Below are 18,263 nucleotides of genomic sequence, written 5' to 3'. Positions count from 1 at the left end.
AAAGAACTGAATTTGACCCTTAGCACAACCATATGAGATTTAGAGAGAGTTGTAGGAATTGAGTATAGCCGTAATAGTGAGTCCCTTGAGTGACCTTGAAATTGGGAGAGCAGCTAATCCATGCTGAATTGAACTTTTGATGAACAGAGACTGTATAAATTAAATTAAATTCCTGTATTTGTGGTAATTTGTTATATAGTAATTGATTAGTTTACACTTTCTTTAGCATGACAAAATATCAGGGTTGATATGGGATATTACTAAATCTTCCTTCACATGCTCTCTATTAAAGCTTATACACTTTCACAATGAGCTTAAAAAGATATGTAAAGCCAGTTTGAAAACCTTGATTTAACAAGTATTTATAATTAAACACTAAGAGTTAAGATAGATGAACAATAGGGGACTTTGAGTACAGAGCATGAGGAACTAAAATAGTCTAAGAGTCCAGAAATACAGTTGGTGAAGAAATGATATTAAAGTCAGAATAATAATAATTAGCTATACAAAGGTGAGAACATAAAGGCAGAAAAATTTAAAGGTGTGAGCTATTGTGGTGTGACATCCAGGAGAGTGCATCACTCCTAAGTATTCAGCTTGACAAACTTTTCACAGAGTAGACAGCATGTTTATATTCTCAGATCAAGTTATCAATGCATAACATATGCATAATAAAATGCATAATGAAAATATGATGTATAAATATACAAAATGGAATTTTATTCAGCTGTAAAAATGAAATTATAAAGTATTCAGAAAAATGAATGGATCTGGAATATTTGTGAGTGAGGTATCTCAAATCTAGAAAGGCATATACCACATGTTCTTTCTTATATGTGTATTCTAGGTTCAGATGACTATATTTGTATGCTTAATTTGTAGTGTCTGTTGAGGCCAGGAATCTAGAAAGCCTATGATATTAGGGAAAAGAACAGATCTTCGGGTGAGAAGGGGAGAGTAGAGCACATGTGTACTTTTTTATTTTGAATAATTTCAATTTATGAGTTTTAAATTTTTCTATTTATATGTGATATACCTAAGAATCAATTATGAAATTCTCTTGTCAGATAGTTTAAAAGCCTTTCTTTGCATCCTATGGCTTTTGTGGGAAGAGGACATAGATTTCCCAATCCAAGAGTCAGATAAATGTAAAATCAATTGAAGTACATGGCATTGTCATTTGGCATTGAACACCAAGAACAATTCTCATTTTTGCCTACTCTCTGTGAGTCATTTTTGGAGACCTTCCAGTTTTCTCAGGGCTGCCTGGATCTTTTTATCAGGAGAGAGAACTGTCACACAAAGTCTAACATCTTATTCACATTTCTAGAGAAAAGTTCTACATCCTATTTTATTTAAAGCTAAGAGACTGTATTAATGGCGAACGTTAGTCTTAAGAGTCATGAACTCTTTCATGGCACTGTAGAAATGGCTTAGTTGTCCAGAACACTCGATGCTCTTGAAAAAGTTCTAATTTTTCTTCTCCGCATACCCATGATGGTGCACAGTCATTTATGGCTCCAGTTTGAGGTGATCTGATACCTGTGGTATATAGGCATACATGCAGTCAAAATATCCGTGCACATAATAAACGTTAATAAATAAACATTAGAAATTATTAAAAAGAACTCTTGTATAAGATCATAGGATCAATGCCTATGATATAGCATCCTGAATTTTAATCTTGACTGTGATTACATACATGATTACTATAAGGTACAAACCTCTTCGTACCTTCTTTTATTTTATTTTTTATTTTTTTCTTTCCTGTTCTCTTGGTCTCCTCCTTTGCTTTAGGGCACCAACACAGTTGAAGCTCTTGCAGAAGTGCCATTTTTAAAACTTCCAGTTGTAGTTCAAGAAAGGTGGACCATTACCTTTCAGAGGAACAAGACTGACCAAGCTATATGGATGAAGCTTTCCTTAGACTGAAATGAGAAATGATTTTGACTTTATTCTTGGGCATTGACAGCATCACAGAAGAGCCACTCTCCCCCAAATGTTAGTGAGCTCTAAGTGCATATTGAAATAGTGAATGCAATGGCTCACATCTGCAGTTTATATTGATCAGAGACTTGCATGACTGTTTATTTTCAGTATTCTTAAGAATGTCATATACCAGCTTGCAATTCCACCAACAGTGGAGGAGTGTTCCTCCTTCTCCACATCCTCACCAGCACCTACCATCACCTGAGTTTCCAATCTCAGCCATTCTGACTGGTGTGAGGTGGCATCTCAGGGTTGCCTTGATTTGCATTTCCCTGATGACTAAGAATGTTGGGCATTTCCCAAGGCGCTTCTCGGCCATTTGAGTTTCCTCAGTTGAGAATTCCTTGCTTAGCTCTGTATCCCATTTTTTTAAACAGGGTTATTTGTTGTCTGGAGTCCAATCTCCTAAATTCTTTGTATACATTGGATATTAGCCCTCTATTGGATGTAGGATTGGTAATTATCTCCTCCTAATCTGTTGGTTGCCTGCCGTTTTGTCCTATAGACAGTGTCCTTTGCCTTACAGAAGCCTTGCAATTTTATGAGGTCCCATCTGTCAATTCTTGATCTTAGAACTTAAGCCATTGGTGTTCTGTTCAGGAACCTTTCCCCTGTGCCTAAGTACTCTAGGGTCTTCCCCACCTTCTCTTCTATTAGTTTCAGTGTACTGGTTTTATGTGAAGGTCCTTTATCCATCTGGACCCGAGTATTGCACAAGGAGATAAGAATGGACTGATTTGCATTCTTCTACATGCTGAACTCCAGTTGAACCAGCACCATTTGTTGAAAATGCTGTCCTTTTTCCACTGGATGGTTCTAGCTCCTTTGTCAAAGATCAAGTGAACATAGGTATGTGGGTTCATTTCTGGATCCTCAATTCTATTCCATTGATTTTCCTGCCTGTCTCTGTACCAATACCATGCAGTTTTTATCACTATTGCTCTGTAGTACCATTTGAGGTCAGGGATGGTGATTTCCCCAGAAGTTCTTCCATTGTTGAGAATAGTTTTTGCTATCCTGGGTTTTTTGTTATTCCAAATGAATTTGAAAATTGTTCTTTCTATCTCTATGAAGAATTGATTTGGAATCCTGATAGGGATTGCATTGAATCTATAGAGTGCTTTTGGCAAGATGGCCATTTTTACTAAATTAATCCTGCCAATCCATGAGCATGGGAGATCATTCCATCTTCTGAAATCTTTGATTTCTTTCTTCAGAGATTGGAATTTCTTGTCATACAGATCCTTCACCTGCTTGGTTAGATTCACTCCAAGATATTTTATATTATTTGTGATTATTGTGAAAGAGGAACACTCCTCCATTGCTGGTGGGATTGCAAGCTGGTACAACCACTCTGGAGGTCAGTCTGGCTGTTCCTCAGAAAATTAGACATAGCATTGCCTGAGGACCCAGCGATACCACTCCTGGCCATATACCCAGAAGCTGCTCCAACATATAAAAAGCACTTATGCTCCACTATAATCATAGCAGCCTTATTTATAATAGCCAGAAGCTGGAAAGAACCCAGATGTCCTTCAACAGAGGAATGGATTCAAAAAATGTGGTACATTTACACAATGGAGTATTACTCAGCTATTAAAAATAATGAATTTGAGAAATTCTTAGGTAAATGGATGGAACTAGAAAATATCCTGAGTGAGGTAACCCAATCACAGAAGAACACATATGGTATTTACTCACTGATAATTGGATATTAGCCCAAAAGCTTGAAATAGCCAGGATTCAACTCACAGACCACATGAGGCTCATGAGGAGGGGGGGGGCAAGTGTGGATGCCTTGATCCTACTTGGAAGGAGTAACAAAATACTCAAGGTAGTGGGTATGGAGTCAAAGTGTGGAACAGAAACTGAAGGAGGGGCCGTCTGGAAACCATTCCACCTGGGTATCCATCCCATGTGCAGTCAGTCACCAAAGGTAGACACTAATGGATATCAGGAAGTGCATGCTGACAAGAGCCTGATATAGCTGCCTCCTTAGAGGTCTGCCACAGTCTGACATATTCAGAGGCAGATGCTCACAGTTAACTATTGATCTGATCAGGGGGTTCCCATTGAAGGAGTTAGAGAGAAGACTGAAGGAGCTGAAAGGGTTTGTGGCCCCATGAGGAGAGCAACAATACCAACCAACCAGAGCTCCCCAGGGTCGAAACCACCAGCCTGAGAACACATAGGGAGGGACCCATGGCTCCAGCTGTATATGTAGGGGAGGACTGCCTTTTTGGGCATAGGTGGGAGATGAGATCCTTGGTCCCATGAAGGCTGGACACCAAGTGTGGGGGAATTTGATGGTGGGGAGGTGGGAGTTGGGGGGATAGGTGGGGGCACATTCTTATAGAAGCAGGAGGAGGGGGATGGGATAGGGGGTTCCTGGGTGGGGGTGGAATGGGGTAAGGGGATAAAATCTGAAATGTAAATATAATATCCACTAAAATAAAAAAGTTTGCCATATACATGTACAATGAAAGGTGATCATATCTGCTTCTGTTTTCTCTCTTAAACTCTCCCCCATCACACTTTCAGAATACAATTTTCCCAACTTCATGTCATTTTTATAGGTTATTATTTAAGAAAAGTGTTTTCACATATAGAATTGAATTCATATTTATAGTATGTTTTATATATTCAGACATACTTATATAAGTGCACATATAGTGTTTACATATTTATGCATAATATAGGTATATACATAGATATTGCATGCACATGCTCATATATATTAAATACATATTATATTTATGCTACATTTGTATATGCATACATTGCTATTATATAACATCCCTGTGTATGTCCTCTGTCATTCTGAGGACCAGGCTCATGTTTTTATTTTATTGAAAATAGAATTTTCTATCATTTAGTATATCATGATTACAGTTTCCTTTCTACCTAGTCCTCCCAGTTTTTTCCTACCTCCCCTCCCTACCTGATCCACTTGCTTTCTTTCTTTCGTTAGGAAAAAATTGCCTCTAAAGTATAATAATAAAATATAACAAGATAGAACTAAAACTAACACATAGGAATTGGTCAAAACAAACAAACAAACAAACAAACAGAAAAGAGACCAAGAGAAGGAACAAGAATCAGAGAACCACTAGTTCACATACTCAGGAATCCCATAAACACACTAAACTGAAAGCCATAATATATTTGCAGAGGACCTGGTGCAGACACTCACAGGCCCTGTGTTTGGTGCCCCAGTCTCTGAGTTTATATGAGCTTAAATCATGTTGCTTTAGAGGGCCTTGTTTTCATGGTGTCTTCCATCCCCTCTGGCACTTATATTATTTGTGCTTCCCTCTTCTTCTATTGGGCTTTCTGAGCTCAGAGATGTAGGATTTGATGGAAACATCCCACTTATAGCTGTGTGTTCTAAGATATCTCTCTCTCTCTCTCTCTCTCTCTCTCTCTCTCTCTCTCTCTCTTTCTCATATCTAGCTGTGAGCCTCTGTATTTGTGCCCATCTACTATAGGAGGCAGCTTCTCTGATGAGCCAGGCACTGACTTATGAGTATAGGAGTATATCATTAGGAATGATTTTATTGCTATCTTTATTTGGTTTTGTTTTAAAAAATGGTAGCATTTTGTTTACCCTAGGTCCCTGGGCTATCCAGTCTCAGGTTCTTGATCATCCATGTAGTGTTGGGTATAGGTTCCATCTCATGGAGTGGGCCTTAAGTAAATCAGATGTTAGGTGGTTACTCCCACAAGCTTTGTGTCACTATTGTCCAAGACAGGACAGTATTTGTAGATCAAAGGTTTTGTGGCAGGCTTATTGTTTATGCTTCTCTTTAGATTTAGATAGTGTGCAGAGTACCTATGTGAACCAAAGACACTAGAATATAGGGGCAAAGTTTTTATGTAGGCACCAGCTCAATTTCTCTGTGTTCAATGAGTTCTGTAGATGTTGTCTTCAGCAGTGGTGACTTGCTGTCAGTATGTGGAGAGCAACCTGTAGTCTTAGTAACTGCCTGAGTTGTTAGGGGGATTTCTATAAAATTCTTTGACCAACAATTCAATTAAATGAGTAAAACAGATTTTTAATTTCTGAAATTGTATGAGAGTTGTGCCTGAGAGTATATTTTGTTGGTAAACTGTGTATATAATACACACATTATATTCTTATATTTTGTTATTTTCATCACCTCTTGAATATCTGCATACACCAATATTATAAATTTTAATTCTGTCTAATATATCATATACACAATTTTAAATTTAAAGGTGTATTTTAAATAATCACAAGTTAGGAAGATTATGGCATCTCAGACTGGATTTGGATGGGGATTTCAATTATTCACCTTTAAATTTTTTCTATTTTGAATTTTAAATTAGAAAAGTTGAGTTTTCAAATTTATGGTCCTTAGGCTCAATTCGGCTCGTTAATGTTATCTTCAAAATACTTAAACCAACATTTAGAGGTCTACAAGTTTTATATTTAAGTCTAGGGTGCCATGTAGTTTGATTCATTTACACGATGGACTACTACTCAGATATTAAAAACAATGAAATCATGAATTTTACAGGCAAATGAATGGAAGTAAAAAATATCATCCTGAGTGATGTACACAGTCAGTCCCAAAAGGACATTCATGGTATGTACTCACTGATAAGAGGATGTTAGCCATAAAGTACAGGGTACCCATGATACTCCCCACAGACTCTAAGAAATTAAATAAGATGGAAGACCCAAGTAGGGATGCTTGAATCTCATTTAGAAGGGTGAATAAAATAGTCATAAGAGGCAGACAGAGGGAGGGAACTGGGGAGTAGAGGGGAGCAGGAGTTAAACAGGGGTCAGGTTCAGGTGTGAGGAAAGACTGGAGAGAGTCTCAGAAGGTCTGGAGAATGAATGAAAATCTACAGATGCTGGAGGTGGGGGCTGGGGAGAATCTCTTGGAGTTTCCAGAGACCAGGAATGAGGGAGGCTCCCCGCAGTCAATGTCTTCTAACCTTAGCTACCTAACAGCAGATCATGGAACCTGAAGAAGCCACCTCCTCTAGTCAGGCAGGACCCCCAGTGGGGGAATAAGGACACCAACCACCTACAAAACTTTTGACGTAGAATTTGTCCTGTCTAAAAGAAATGCAAGGACAAAGATGGAGCAAAGGCTGAAGGAATGGCCAACCAATAACTGGCCAAACTTGAGACCCATCCCATAGGAAAGCATCAATTTCTGACACTATTAATGATACTCCATTATATTTACAGACAGGAGCCTAGCATGACTGTTCTCTGAGAGTCTCTGTCCAGCATCCAAGGAAACAGATGCAGATACCCACAGCCAAACGTTGAAAGAAGGTCAAGGACTCGTATGGAAGAGTTGGGAGAAGAATTGAAGGCCCCGAAGGGGATAAAAACTCCATAGGAAGACCAACAATGTCAACTAACTTGGATCCCTGGAAGATCTCAGGGACTGAGCCACCTACCAGAGTATACATGGCTTAAACTTAGGCCCTGCCACATATATAGCAAGTACACAGATCACTCTCGATGTGAGTCCCCCAACAATTGAAGCAGAGGAAGGCTGTCTGTAGAGCCTTAGCCTGACTGTATCCATTCCCCAACTTGGCTGCCTTGTCTGGCCTAAATAGTAGAGGATGAGTCTACTATGGCAAGGACTTGATATACAAGGGTTGGGGGAATACTCATTGGGACCCCACCCTCTCAGAGGAGATTATTTTGGGGGAAAGCTTTCCTCCTTGTAATTTTATTAACAACATGTTATTTACCCATGAAAAATATTTCATCATGGGTCATTAGCTGCTATTGGAGAATATAAGATGTCTGTAAATAATTTAATTATGGTTGATATTTTACAGCATTGGTTTTTCACAGACTCCAGGCTGGCCTTGTGATATTCTTTGGCCAATCAGACTTTGTTAACATGACTCAAGGATGTAAAACAATATTAGTGTACTGAGGCTTGTTCTTGCTGAGCATATGAACTCTGTATGTGACACTATGTTAGTGATCTCAGGTTAGTCTGATGCATGACAGAAAGCAGAGCCAAGACATCCTTATCACCATGGCTGGTATTCAGCCAACTGCCGAGCACTACAGTAAGTTCATCTATCAGGGATATTCGAGCTTCTAATACTGAAATATGAGACTTTCATCTACAAACACATTGAGATGCATTTACATCTGTCCTACAATTAATGAAGTCTTCAGGCCACAGTTTGGACGTGGTTGTTAGACCATTCTACTTCAGCCAAGTTTGTGTAAATGAAAGAGAACCCTCAAGCTGACTAACTGAATAGTAAGAAATGAGAATTTTATATTCTAAAATGTTTGTTGTTGTTTTAAGACACTCACTTTGGGAATGATTTATTCTATTTCAAAAGTCAACCAATACAACCTATGTTTAAAAGCAGTATTGCAGAAAAATGCTTTGATTTTCAGTAACATCAATGCCATGGGCAAAAAGAAAGACCAAAAGATTGGTTCATGATATATGAGATTAAAGAAGAGAGACAATGATGTATAAATGCTGTCCTGGATTGGATCTTAGACTGAAGGGTGGAAATTGTTCAAAGAACATTGTTCAAATAATTGACAAAATTGTAATATGCATTTCAGTGCAGGTGAAAGTATTATGGTATTATAAGGGAAAATATTCTGTTTTTAGAAAATATGCACCAAGGGTCAGGAGACAAAATGTTTGCTGTACAAGTAGGTTGCCAGAACCTAACTGTTGGATGACTAGTAGTATGTCTCTAGTCTTGGTGCTTTGAAGGTGATAGAGGTAGAATCAGCAGGGCAATTTGGCTAGCTAAAGTCACCATATTGGTGAGCTCTGTGTTTACATTAGATATCCTGTTTCAATGAGCAGGGTTGAGGCAATAAAACAGCTTTTCTCAACCTGAGGGTCATGACAACTTTGAGGGTCAAATATGTCCTTTCACAGAAGGTCTGAGATCATCAGGAAACACAGATATCTATATTATGATTTGTAATAGTTGCAAAATTACAGCTATGAAGCAGCAATGAAAAGAATTTCATGGTTGGGGGTCACCACATGAGGAACTGTCTTAAAGGTTCACAGTATTAGAGAGGTTGTGAACCAATGCAATAGAGGAAGATTCCTGGTATCAACCTTGGAGCTCTACACACTCATACACGTACCCATATTCATACCCATACACATATACATAGAAACACACATATTCCAATAAATATTTATACAAGCATACAGACATGTATACACACTATACACATAAAAATAAAACTCCCACTGAAATATTTTGAGGACTAACAACAAATGCAATTATATTATTGAGAAAACTTACTTGTGGGTGTGAGAGAAAAAAAGAGAGAAAGAAGCAGGATAGGGGAGAGAGAATACAAGAGGTACACATGATGGCAAAATCTTAAGTGTCCTCAGTTTGGATAAATTTGTACAGGAGTTCTTTGTACTATTCTTTATCTTTCAACTTCTAAAAATATTTAAAAAACAAAGTAAGAAGAAACCTTAGTAACCAAAGGAGTAAGCAGCATATTACTTAGTAATATTGTTTCAACTTACTTGTTTTACATAAAAGCCAAGTGACTTGTTAAAGTATACATTAGACCTGGAGCCTTTTGATTACAATAGGAAGTAAAGGATGTTGGACTCATGTTCATATCATGCTAACTGCATGTAGTGAGAAGTAAATGCCTTTCAAAAATATGAGGCATTTGAAGATATGCTAGAGAGAAGATCAAAAAAGCTTGAAGTTTCATTTGAATTTCCATAACTATATGCCATAAAACAACTTACTCAACTTTCTTGGCCTCAATTTTTTTCCTAAGGTTAAGTGATAAGATGATCTATTACAGTTTTATTGATTATATATTTCATAAATCACTATAAATAAAACAGATTGTGGTGATTCATATTTTTATAGTTTTGATCATATTGACCATTTGTTATTATGTAATAACTTCAAATGAGATATTTATGGATGTTTTGTTTAATAAGAAGTACAGTGGGTATAGGCTGGAGCTATTATGTGATGGCTCCTAAAAAGGCTGGATTATCTGAGAACGATAGTAGTAGAGAATTAATTTTACATTATCATGATTTTGGAAGCCTTATTCCTGATTAAAGCAAATTATATAAAATTTCAAGGACTGGGATTAGCAACGATCATTTCTACCAGTCTCTGTGTGTGTGTCTGTGGTGTGTGTGTGTGTGTGCACGTGCATGCGTGAGTGCACTTTACCCACATACCAAAGTGACCAAAGAATAAGATTGACAGAAATAACCGGATAGCATTTGGAACAGAAGACACACCATACTCTGGAAGACATGTAGTAGATTACTCAATGAGAAGACTTACACATTAAACAGTATTACAACTTAGCCTTAAATACGAGTGCCATTCTACCTGTAGAAAAGGTGTTCTGGACCCTTTTGTAATTGCCTGGATTTTGAAGTGTCTAGCAGAGCCATAATACAGAAGAGTGGTGGATATCTCGGGCTCTTAGTACCCAATAAGTTTTCTCTATGTTATTGCTCTCTCTCACTTTTTATGGCTTACCTTTATGTTTCTTTCCTCTTGTTTTTTTCTCTCATTTTTTTCCTCTAAAAAGGTGGTAGCATTTGTGAGACCAAGCACTTTTGGGGTCTTTTAGAGGTCACCATTTTAGAAAGCTTTGTGTTGATATAAGTTTACAGTATAATGAATTTTTATAATCTGGTTGCACCTTGCACATAGCACCCTCATCTAAAGAGATAATTTCCTCTACCACAAACTAGTTTCATGCCTATTCCCATGCACTACTTTTTTCCAATGGTTATAATACTTCTCTGACTTCTAACAGCTCCTATTCATTTTATCTCTTCAGGTCTTTAAATGAAGGGAACAATAGAGTAGGGTTTTTTGTTTGTTTGTTTTTGTTTTGTTTTGTTTTGTTTTTTGAGACAGGGTTTCTCTGTGTAGCCCTGGCTGTCTTGGAACTCACTCTGTAGACCAGGCTGGCCTCGAACTCAGAAATCCGCCTGCCTCTGCCTCCCAAGTGCTAGGATTACAGGTGTGCACCACCACCGCCCGGCCTAGAGTAGGTTTTTTATTTTTGCTTAGTATGGGCTTGTGAGATCCACTCATGTTGGTAAATGAAGGTATAATGTTCATTTTCACTGGTCTCTAGTAATATGTACAAAATAAACTACAAAATACTAACCCATTTTGATGGGCAATAGTATAGTTTCTGGGTTTTTTAGCCATTATGGTGGTTTGAATAAGAATAACTCCCATAAGCTCATATATTTGAATGCTTAGTCATCAGAGAGTGGCTCTACTGGAGAGAGAAGGTTTGGCCTCCTTTGAGTAGGGATGGCCTTGTTAGAAGAAGTGTGTTACTGGAGGTGGGCTTGGGAGTTTCAAATGCTCAAGCCATACTCAGTCTCTATCTCTTCTTGCTTCTTGTTGATCCAGATGCAGAACTCTCAGTTACTCCTCCAGCATCATGTTTGCCATCATGCCTCCTCACTGTGTTGACAGTGAACTAAACTTATGAAACAGCAAGCCAGCCCTGGTTAAATGCTCTCATTTATGAGAGTTTGCAATGATCATTGTGTCTCCTTACAGCAATAGAACACTGACAAAGGAAACCATTACAAATAGTGTGTTGCAAACTTTCTGATACTTAAGTTTTGGCAAACATATGTATGTATTATGTATATACCTGAGAAAAGAGTTACTGGGCCATATGAGCAGTGTGGTAAAATTCAGTAGATGCCACGAGGACATTGTTTGACAGGGGTCTTATTTGCCATTCACTTGGTATATCATCCCAGTGATCATTTAATTAAACATAGTTTTATTAAACATAAACACATTCGTCTCTGAAAATAAATGATACAGACTTTCATTGTTTAGGACGGAACAAGAAACTTTGTCTTGACTTCAAGTTATGTTTATTTATTTATTTGGTTTTTTTTTTTGAGGCAAGGTCTTTCTATATTGACCAGGCTAGCATTGAACACACAATCCTTTTGTGTCAACTAAGTGTAAGGATCACAGGCATTTTCCAGTACACCCAAATAAGTCCCCTTTTCCCCACTTCTGAATTGGTTTCTAAATTCTGTTGCAGAATTGCTTTTTATATGATTTAAGGTGATGTCAGTGGCTTGCTAAGCAATCCTGTCTCTTTTATTAGTAATGTTTCTAACTATAAATCCTCTGCTATGTGTATTGCTTAAAAAATGCCAGCATAAGGAAAGCATACAAAGGCACAGATAACATGCTTGCTTTGTCTCTGGCTAGGCAGAAATGGATGCCTGTCCTCTGAATGTGTGGCCTCTTCTTTCAATATTGAGTTGTTGCCTGTCAACCTAGAACTCTATGTTTCCTATTTCCATTGTATCATGAGGGACAATATAGTACTAAAAAGTTCACATGTAAAGAGAAAAACTGTCATATCATCATATAAATACTTAAAACACTGTTTCCTTTATGTCAAACAACATAGCTTTTAGCAAGTAGGAATAACTTTCTGAGTACTCGCAACCCATACCCATAGATCCTCTCTGAAATTAAGATGCCTATGGGTATGTCTTAGCCATCTAAATTAATTTACTCTGTGAATTTGAGGTCAAACTTAAGAAGTTTCATACACACTCATTTGTTGAAAATATTGTATTAAATTTCAGGCATAAATATATTTTTATTTAATTTATTTTTTTAAACATATTCACTTTACATCCCACTCATTGGCTCCCTCCAGGTCACTCCCTCCCATAATCCTTATACCCTCCACCTACCCTTCTCTTCTGAGCAGGTGGGGCTCCCTTTGTGTATTCCCCTACCTTGACACTTTAAGTCTCTACAAGGCTAGGTGCTTCCTCTCCCACTAAGGCCAGATAAGGTAGCCCAGCTACAAGAACATATCCCACAGACAGGCAACAGCTTTTAGGATAGCCCCCCTCTACTCTAGTTGATCAGGAACCACATGAAGACCAAGCTGCACATCTGCTGCATATGTGCAGGAGGCCTAGGTCCAGCCCATGTATGTTCTTTGGTTGGTGGTTCAGACTCTCAAAGCCACAAGGGTCCAGGTTAGTTAACTCTGTTGGTCTTCTTGTGGAGTTCCTATCCCCATCAGGGCCCACAATCCTTCCTCCTATTCTTCCATAAGAGTCCTCAAGCTCCATCCACTGTTTGGCTGTGGGTGTCTGCATCTGTCTGAGTGAGCTGCTAGGTGGAGCCTCTCAGGACAGCCATGCTAGACTCCTGTCTGCAAACATAACAGAGTATCATTAATAATACTAGGGATTGGTGTTTACCCATGGGATGGGTCTCAAATTGGGCCAGTTATTGGTTGGTTACTCACTTAGTCTCTGCTCTATCCCCTGTGCCTGATTTTGTTGTAGATAGGCTAAATTTTGTGGGTGGGTTGGTGTCCCTATTGCTCCAGGGTTCCTGCCTGGCAGGTTTAACATCTGCAAAGCTGTGAGTCACAACTAAAGTCACTTCATTGATTCTTCGGTGCTTCCCTTATACCAGGTCTCTGTCTCATCTTGGAGATGCCTCTACCTCCTCACCCCTGTCAGTTGCAGATTTCTTTTCATTCTCATGGCCATCTAGCCATCTCTTCTTTCCTTCCACATACCTGATACTGAACCTCCCATTCCCCCTCAAAAATGTATTTTCTAATACAGCATCCAATCCACTGAAAATTACTTAGGTGAAGCTTGGGTATTAACAAGCAAGAGGTATTGTGCCATGAAATCATTAACCAAGAATGCAGTCTGCATGGTTTTTCTGTGTTTCTTTTATTATAAAAAAAAGTAAGTGTTGGAAAATATAATCTACATCCTTAGGCAAGAGGATTCTAAAAATCTATACTCTGGAGTTAGCAAGGCATTTTTACTGAGTCATAAATCACACTGGAGAACTTTAGGTTTTATCTTTTTTTTTCCATAGAAAACACTCCAATTGTGTGGATTACTATGTAGGATAAGACCCATCATGCCATTATTGAAAGATATTTCCTCAAGTGGAGAAAAAACCCTTTCAATTCCTTAAGTTCCTTCATGTTTTCTGGAGAGAGTCTGGGAGAGGCTAGCGGAACTCTTTGGGGAGTTCTTCCCCAGCTCGAGGCTTGACTCTAGCTATACTGCCTGCTGTGCAAATTTCAACAATGGATATGTGTGGACTTCACAGTAGCCTTGGAGATTTGGTGGTGTTGTCTAAGTTGAGATGGAGGAATTGAGAATCTGAGTTGTTAAGCAACATTTCAAAGAAATAGGACCAAGACTGAAAAGAGTGTGTCACATTTGTAACTGGAACCCAGGTCAACATAATGCCAAAGCCTGCACATTTAACTACAGTGAAATCAATATTACTCCATTATCATTCTTGGATGTAAATAAATGGATAATATTACTGAATTTCTAACAAGCAGCATGGTAAGTCTTTACAGGATTTTCAACCGCTGGAATGTTTTATCTAAGCTTCTACAGTGAATTTTATTTATGTCTTTATCTAGACGAGACGTTCTCCTTTGCTCAAGTGATTGATGTTTGGCAGTAGATGGATTATGTCAAGTTTCAAAAGGAATGTTTAATCTCCAAACTTTAGAGATCACCCCTCTTTTATTACACTCTGATCACCTCTATGCTGTAAAGACATTTATAGTCAGAAATGAAAACAACAATCATATTTTCCCTGCTTAGAATCTTATAACAGTATTCCTTTATTCACAAAATAAACCCAATATCCTTAAGTAAACACATGGTTTCATATTTCCATCTCTGCTTTTCTCTCCAACATTGTTTCTCATCCCCATTTCAGAGTGATACGATCTGAATTATTACATTATCTATAGTTATTGTAGTTTCTCTAAACACACACACATACAAACACACACACACCTCCCCCACAATATTAATATTTGACTTAATGATTTATTGCATATCTTACTATAAGATAAGAGTTCCCCCAAACACCTTAAACATAAAGTTCTGCTCTGCACTCTTGGGAATATACCGAAAGGATTCGTGAGCCTACTATAGAGCCACTAGCTTGATAATGTTCATTGCTGCTATGTTCATAATAGGAAGAAATTGGAAACAACCTAGATACCCATCAACAGATGAATGGATAAAGAAAATAAGGTACATTGATACAACAGAATATTATTCAGTCATTGAAAACACGACAATGTGAAATTCATAAATAAATGGATGGAACTAAAAATAATCAACCTGAGCATGCTAACCCAGACACAGAAAGATAAATATGGTATGTATTTGCTGATGTGTGGATACTAGCTATTACATAAATGAAAACAAGCTACAATCTGTAGAGCCACAGAGGATAGGCATAGAGTAAGGGAGAAAATGGGACAGATAGATCTCTCTAGGAAATAGAAATGAATAGATAATTATGGATGGATAAATGGTGGAGTGAGGATCAAGTGGAAATGGGGAAGAAATAGTCAGACAAGGGAAGGAATATGGGGAGAGACAGCAAAAATTAAAGGCTATCTGAGGGTTAGTATGGAAATCTTACACAGTAGAAGTTTTCTAAAATATATACATATATGAAGGTGATATAAATGTAATTGCCAAATAATGGGGAGCCAGATACCTAACTGGCCATCTTTCATCCCCAAAGAAGCTTCCAGTCCTAGGATTGGGTTACATTAATTGAATTGTTGGCCAAAGGGAATGCCAAGGGAACCCCCCCAAAACCCAGGCTATTTACAAGACTATAGGTTGGTTCTTCACAGACAGATAATAATATCCTATTGCTGAAGACAACACTTACACAATTCATTTAATATGGAGAAGTCAAGGTGATGCCTACATGGAACCTTCGCCCTTATGTTCTAGCATCTGTGGTATAGGAAGACACTCTGCATGCTTGCTAAAGTGGAAGTTTCTTGATGTCAGGTGATGCAAGCTCACATGTGATTTTGCTGATACAGACTCACATGGAATTTGGCTAAGTCAAGACCTGTGGGAGGAGACATAAACAAGACTCAACCTACAGTGATGGTGTGCCTGCATAGCTAGCCTTGCAATGCTTTGTTGGTCTTGTGTCTTCGTTTTCGTCGATTTTTGCTTACTTGAGAGATGCATGGCAGAGAACTTCTCCTGGTGTCTCAGCTAGTCCTGATGGCTCCCACTGACTTGTGCTGATTTGGTGAAGGCCTGGCCCTTTCTCCTGGATTCCTGCCAAGGCTGTTGATTTGTGTTTGGTATGCTGACACTACTGAAACTGGACTACAGGTATCCTGACAAACAGAGATTGGAATCACTTCAATGAACTACTTCTAAACAGATCCATATCCCCTTGTCCTATTTACCATGTTTTCTCCCCTACCTTTGGATGATGGGCTAGAAGGGGATTGAAGCACTTGAGAGCCCTTATTAAAGAAGGTTTAAAAAATCTAAGCCTACAGCTAGCAAAAGAAGAATGTAAACACCAAGACATCCACAAACCCTTTATCTAAAGTAGTGCACTCTCTGCAAGATATGCTAGTGCATTGGTGGCACAAAGCTGGTGGGTATAACCAAACACTCTCTGATTTGACTTAAGGCCCACTCTATGAGATGAAACCCATACTCAACACTGTTTTCATGACCAAGACCTTGAGACAAGATAGCTTGGTAATCTGGAGTAAAACCAAATAACACTGGTCTAAAAGAAAAGAAAACACAAAGCAAATGAACAAACATTCATAGCAATAAAATGACCCCCCCCCAAGGGAAATTTTGTTATACTCAGATCAGTGCCTTGCTCAGCCATCATCAGAGAAGCTTTCTCCTGCAGCAGATGGGAACACATTCAAAGATCCACTGCCAGGTATTATGCAGAGGGTGAGAAACCTTGGAACACTCAGCTCTAAAAGGGATATTAAAAGGGATATTTCTATCAAATCCCTCCCCACAAGGCTCAGGGAACTAACTCCATGGAAGAGGAGAAGGAATCAGAAGGGGTGGATGTCAGCAAGAAAACAAGGTCCTCTAAACTTCATATGAACTCATAGAAACTGAGGGAGCATGAGGTCTGCATCAGGTCCTCTGTATATATTATAACTTCCAGTTTAGTGTCGTTATAGGATTCCTGAGTGTGCAAAGAAGTGGGTCTCTAATTTTTGTGCCTTCTCCTCAGCTTTTCTGTTTGTTTTGTCCAATTCTGAGGTGTTAGGTTTTGTTTTCTTATATTTTATTCTGTTGTATTATATTTTAATATCATCCCTTTAGAAATCTCTTAGTTTTCTAATGGGAGATAGATAATGTCAATCAAGATGGGAGGGGAGTCGGGAAGAAACTGGGAGGAATAGAGGGAGGGGAATCTGCAATCAGGATATATTGTGTGAGGGAAAAAAATCTATTTTCAATAAAAGGAAAACAAAAACAAAAAGAAAACTTCAACTTGTCTTCCACCACTACCCCCATAGGACTGCTAGTACATTCAAGATGAGCTCTGGCTAGAGCATATCCATAAATCCAGCGTTTCCAAGTCATTAATCTCTCTCTTTCATTGTATTTGAAGGCAATAAGAAATCCTAAAGCACAGGACTGTGTATTTGCCCAGCCAAATGAAAAAGTTAGTGAGTACCAGATTCTCAACTGATTGGAAGGGACAGAAGCCAAGGGGTTACAGTTACTAACTGAAGACTCATTAGATTTTGATGGTTCCAACATACTGGACATATACAAAGGTAGAGCAAATTCCTTTGCATTCCTGTCCTTTAGCAGAATCCAAAATGCTTGTGGTGCACACCTGTCCACTCAATGAAACTTTAAAATGTCCATGACTTCAGTTTCTTTCCACAATAGGTATAGTTTGAACTTGTAAAAAATCATCTCCTTAAAAGGGTTGGAAGAAAGATGTAAAACAGTCTTTAATTCATTTTCATTCCTGTTTCTACAGTCTCCCCACAGGATAGATGAAGCTCAGACACAGGACCTTTGGGTTGATTTGCAACCTAATGCTGCCTTACCACTTAACAGCTTGTTAATTCAGTTCCTAAAGCCATTAGGAAAATTGCCTCATACGAGGAAGAGGGAGCCATGCTGGCATGTTATGAATGTTACCTTGAGAGATACCTTTTGGAACCGATTAATGGGACCTTTTTGCCTGCCTTGATGTATATGGTGTTCAGACACTTTGCAGTCTGCATATCCTGACATGTGAACCCATTTTAATGATACCAGAGAGCAAAGAAAAAGAAAAAAAAATAGCTAGACCCACCCAAGGTTTTTCTGAGATCAATACCATAATTACATTTTAGACCCTCCAGGTATTAATCTTCT

At 38.4% G+C, this 18,263-nt stretch overlaps 1 long non-coding RNA gene across 1 annotated transcript in view; it reads left to right on the top strand.

The window, feature by feature from the left end:
* Positions 1–10,084, top strand: part of LOC143435514 (uncharacterized) — an 85,950-nt gene extending 75,866 nt beyond the window's left edge. Inside the window, exon 5 of the long non-coding RNA XR_013105885.1 lies at positions 7,217–10,084. This is a non-coding gene — a long non-coding RNA (uncharacterized LOC143435514). The remainder of the gene's footprint in view (positions 1–7,216) is intronic.
* Positions 10,085–18,263: the final 8,179 nt, after the last annotated feature.

This window comes from Arvicanthis niloticus, chromosome X, assembly GCF_011762505.2.
Source record: "Arvicanthis niloticus isolate mArvNil1 chromosome X, mArvNil1.pat.X, whole genome shotgun sequence".
NCBI classification, from domain to species: Eukaryota; Metazoa; Chordata; class Mammalia; order Rodentia; family Muridae; genus Arvicanthis; species Arvicanthis niloticus.
Note: the sequence above shows the minus strand (reverse complement) of the source record. Positions and strands in the feature narration are given on the sequence as shown.